Here is a 6,000-nt window from a genome sequence, read left to right on the forward strand (position 1 = left end):
CCAGGACCTTGAAGCTTGTTTTAACCCATAAATGGATCGTCTAAGCTTACAGACTTTCTGCTTCTGTCCTTGTTCGATGAACCCTTCTGGTTGAGGCATAAAAATACTTTCATCAAGATAGTCGTTCAAAAAAGCTGTCTTGACATCCATTTGCCATATTTCATAGTCATAATATGTGAAAATTGATAAAAGCATTCTAATTGACTTTATCATGGCAACGAGAGAAAAAGTTTCTTCATAATCATCCACTTCTCTTTGGGTAAAACCTTTTTCCACAAGTCTGGCTTTATGGATTTGCACCTTGCCAGTTTGGTCTCGTTTTCTCTTGTAGATCCATTTGCATCCTATAGGTTTAATCCCATGTGGTTGATCTATAAGTTCCTAGACAGATTTGAAGTACATAGACTCCATTTCAACATCCATGGCTTTTATCCACTGTTCCCTGTCAACATCTTTCATTGCCTTTTTAAAGCTTAATGGATCCTTTAAACAATCATCATGTATGATGTTTTGAGTTTCTGTTAAACCTATATAGCGTTCAGGTTGTTGAATAACTCTCCCACTACGTTGAGGCATACTCAAACCTTGAGATGGACGTGACAGGACAACAACAATTGTTGATGGACCAGTTTGATCAACAACTCTTGTTGATATTTCTGTAGCATCTTTGGTCATTTCTTGCAATATTAGTTTACTGCGAGGTAGATGACTTTTTATATGATCTTCTTCCAAGAATGTAGCGTTTGTGGATACAAATACTTTGTCTTTTTGGGGATCATAGAACAATCTTCCTTCTATTTCTTTGGAGTATCCTACAAAAAGGCATAACTTCGAACGTGTTTCTAGTTTTTTAGGATTTTGTACCAACATGTGTGCTGGACAACCCCAGATACGGAAATGACATAAACTAGCAGATACGGAAATGACATAAACTAGTTTTTTGTCCTTTCTATAATTTATAAGGTGTTTCTGAAACACTTTTTGAAGGAACAACGTTTAAAATAAATACTGCAGTCTATACTGCATACACGCAAAAGAATTGAGGTAACTAAGCATAACTCATCATTGATCGGACCATGTCTAACAAGGTTCGATTTCTCCTTTCGCAACACCATTTTGTTGTGGTGTTCCAGGTGTTGTAAGTTTAGATTGAATTCCATGATCTACTAGATAGTTCTAGAATTGTAAATCCATATACTCACCACCTCGATGATCAAAGTGTTTTAATTCCTTAACAAACTTTCTTTCTCGGTCTTAAATTCTTTGAACTTTTCAAAAGTTTCAGACTTATGACTGATTAAGTAAATGTAACCATATCTTCAGTAATCATCAATAAAACTAACGAAATACTGATAGCCTCCTCGTGCTTTTACACTCATCGGACCACATAGGTCTTCAGATGAAGACCTTTGTCAGAAAAAGATCTTTTTTGTCATTTTTCCCTCAAGACATGATTCACATGGAGGTAAAGAACTATCTTCTAACTGATTTAGATTACCGTTTTTTACTAATCTCTCAATTATGTGGAGATTAATGTGACCAAGTCCGAGGTGTCAAAGATAGGCGTTAGGAGAAATTTTCTGTTTCTTATTTTAAGTCTCAGTCGTTTTAAACATCTCTATATTTATAATGGCCTTTGCTTCAGTTGGTTTTAATACGTACAAGTTATTTTCGAGTCTTGCAGAACAAATATGAACACATCTTGAAAAAACAAACACTTCATTAAATTCAAAGATATTCTGTACATATTTTTAACATATTTTTTAGCATTCATGTTTCTCATTAAGTACAGCAAATATACTTGCTAAGATGTAGGCTCGAGCTTTTTCATTAGCTCTAACTCACCTATCATAGATGTCCCGAACATTTCGGTTCATTGTTGTACTGAGAACCGGAGGACATTCCTTCGTCAACACAAACCTCAAATCATCCACAACTAATATTGTATTGATATTGGATTTCCAGTTTGAATATCCTTCACCGTTAAATTTATCGAAAGCTAGTAGTTGTATGATTGAATTCAACATTGCTAAAATAATTTAAACAAATTCTATTAAAGATTATGCATCTAAATCACATTTTAGCAAAATAATAAAGTACCCAATAAATCTTTATTTATTTGCAACGATACTTTAATGATTTAGAACAATTGCTACCGAGGGGCAGTCAACAATTCCTTCACTAAAGCAAGACAAATTTTTTACCAAATACTATATCAAAATAACTCTTTATTCCTATATTTCTTTTGGTTATCGTTTTCAGTCAAGATCTTTACTAACAATTAGTAATTCTTGTATGTGTGACCCGCCATTTTATGATTTTATAGAATGGTATGAATATGCCCCTGAAATGGAAGACAATACCCAAGACGGAACTATAAGACCTTATTCATATATGAAGCTTAGGTTGTTCTGAATCCTTTGTTACAAACCTCCGAGGGGATCATCGTGGTTAATGACTAGCTAGTGCTGCCTAAAAGTGATAGCAGGCACAACATAGGAATCTCACGGTTCAAACTAATGGAGGAGACCGTAGGACAATGTTGACACATTTCCTTCACCTACTTACTATGAACTACATCCCTCATTCACCTTGTTATTGATCGATTCATACACTTTCCGAATGAAGTAATCGTGGTAAAAGGGACACGAACGAGCATGGATCGCTCGGTGTGAACTCTTGAGGACGTGAGAGCTAATAACTATATATCAAATGTATTATTAATCTCCCACTGAAGTGTTCTAAATGTTTGGGTATCTATTTCCTTAGGTTTAACAACGGCTAACTTCTGAAACAACCTAAGTCTATCTCATTTTTATATGAATATAACATTTATATTTGGATATAACCCTACGATGTCTAAGTGTTTAAACTAGTTTTAAACTTCACACCGCTCACACAAGCTCATAAAATCAGTTAACAATGCTAAATCTTTTGGTCATAATCCTCAGGTAGGAGGTGTTACGTAAACCATCAACTTAAGTACCCCCAGCCTTCAACAGGTTTATGAACCGATTTGAGTTTGTAACCATATTTTTTTAAAACTAGTTGTTAACCCAAGTGAGCATGTTGTGTCTCTTCATTATGGATTTTAAAGTCTAATTCAATTTTATGAAAATTTACAAAAATTAGACATGTTAAACATCCATAACATTCATCAAAGGCATTTTAATACAACATTTATATTAAAAGAAAACCCTATTCTTGGATACTATATATTATAACAATTTATAACATACTTTCAATGCATGTAACATGCTTCCTACAGTGGGATTTTAAATCTATATGGCATACTGTATGCATATATGAGATTTATTTAATTATAACATACATCGCATGCATAAACAATTAAACACATACTGATACGGTTTTTTTTTTAATTTTGGTGTTGCCATTCTTAAGTAACCAAAAAGCTAAAAAAAAACAAAACAAAACAGTGAGAATCAGCTTCAAAAACCACTTCTGGACCACTTGAACCGCTCCAAACTGAAACAACTTGAACCGGGCCAGAATTGTCTGAACTAGACCAGCCAAAGACCATTTGAGGCCGAACCGGACAGGACCTCAAGAAAAATCGGTCGAATCGGCTGCTCTTACTAGCTCTCACTAATTCTAGTGTCACTCGGTTCAGCTTTCACCCAAACTCGATCTTTCGCTCCATGCTCGAAATCTCGTTTGAACTTGATTCAAAATCTCGCTCAATTCAATCTCTCGCTCGAAATTCCAATAAAATCTCACTCAAACTCGATTCAAAATCTCGTTTAAACTTGAAATCTCGCTCGAAAATTCTATCAAAATTTCGTTTGAAACGAAATCTCGCTTGAACTTACATCAACATTTCGCTCTCGCTGGTAAGGGAAATCTCACTCGAAATTCACTAACAAGATTTGAACAGATGATGAAAAATTGGAATCTGTAACTCGACCTTCTTCACTTCTTTCTTTAATTACATCCTAATTTTAACTTTTAATGACTCCATATGAATTACAGACTCTTAAACACATATTAAGGTCCATCAAACAAGAGCCAATTACAAGAGAAACAACATAATTGAAAGGATTAAAACGCCAAAACACTAGAAAAACCATATCATTATATTATTTCATGCAGTTCATGAACATACACCCACCAAACTCAAATTCACAATAGTTAAGCGCTTAAATCGTGCTCTGATACCAATTGTAAGATAGATATATCATGCAGCGAAAGACTACAGAATCATTAAACACTACTACGTTTAATTTGAGTTTTAAGCATGTTGTACATATGATATTCAATAGAGGGTTTGAAACACATATTACCTTTGAAGAATCCTCCACAAAATCAGCTGGAAAAACACCAAGATCTCACTTGAATCACCGAAAGGACTACCATCGAGATGTTCTTTATTATGCTCAAGTTGGAATGTGTGGTGGAAAACTTGAACAAGTTGAGTTGATAAGAAACAAGAGCAAGGTTATCAATGTAGAACTTTCCTATCTTTTTTTCAATCTCTCGTTGATCTTCATGCATGGAGCTTCAATATATAGGTAAAAACCATGCAAATGTATCAGGTTGCATGTTGGGCAGCTTCAGCTTGAAGATTAACAATGGAATTTGGTGATTCTTCAATAAATATAGTTAGTGGATTTTTCCCAAAATATGGAAAAATCTACTAACTAAAAATGTTTAAAAAAAACATTATTTTTAAATGAGTTTTATAAAATTAATTCAAAATAATTAATTTAAATAAAACTAATTTTTAATTTAAATATTAATTTAATATTTAAATTACTACAATATCACCAATAAATCAATTTTATATTTAAATCATAATTTAAATATTAATTGATTTACCAATTTCTTTTAATAAACGTTTATAATTGTATCATATACAATCAATTGAAAACCTTAAAATTCATACATCAATACTCAATTTGTTATTCCAATTTAATGAGCTAGTAGAGGGACCTAATAGACCTATAGATCATGAGCTCCAACAATCTGTAATTAGTTCGTTTAAAACTCTTTAATCGAATTAATTACTATTCGTTAACTATCAAGACACACCACTGTAGCTCGATAGTTGCACTCTCCTCACTGTAAATATATTTCTATCCATCTAAACCATAATCAGTAAGTTGATCCTTCACAGGTCGTTCGTAATCACAGCTAGGTCGAAATTGTCGTTTTACCCCTGTGAATACATCTCGTTCCTTAAGTTTCCACTGACCCTCTAATGAACAATTTGATTCATAATACCTATGAATCAAGTCCTTTCTCTATTATGAGAAGGCGGGGCCCCGATTGTTCAAGACTTGGAATCAGTACTTAAGAGAACAACCTATCTGCTAACCCTAAAATGGCTAGGAGTGAATTCCATCTTGCAGGGCTATGTCTCCAGCTATTCATTCGGTCTTATCCCCAAAATGGAAGGCTTATTGAGCAGTTTTGTTGGACTACTCTCACCCAGCAGATCAAAGGATAATCCCGAATAAACAGGAGTTCATAGCTAGCTCAAGATTAAGATCAAGTTATCCTAGGTTACTTAAGTATGAAATATTGAGTTTTAACAGTAAACAGTTGTTGTAAAGAAAAGTGAATATTTCGTGGTCCAGTCTATATGCAAACTCATTGCATAGGATGCCTCCACTCACATGTGTCTACATGAATGATCTGTGGATCACATCATTTGTATTACCTATACAAAATGGGTCGCATTCAATAGTGTTATCAGGATGAGATACCCAATTTCATTCATATACTTATTAGACCATTTAGGCTATATACTATTAACTTGATCCTGTTTATGTCACCAAATAAAGTTAAAGTATTCATACTATAGCCATGGATATGTTTATTAGATTTGCATAATAGAATGCAAAATCAACAACTTTATTGAATAAAATACTCAATAATATTTGATAAATAGAATGTTTAACATGAACTGCAAGTTCTAGGACATTTCCAACATCGTTATACTCCCTAATTGAAAGAACACCCTAGATAAGTTTGCTCTGA

Source organism: Benincasa hispida, chromosome 11 (genome assembly GCF_009727055.1).
Source record: "Benincasa hispida cultivar B227 chromosome 11, ASM972705v1, whole genome shotgun sequence".
Lineage (NCBI taxonomy): Eukaryota > Viridiplantae > Streptophyta > Magnoliopsida > Cucurbitales > Cucurbitaceae > Benincasa > Benincasa hispida.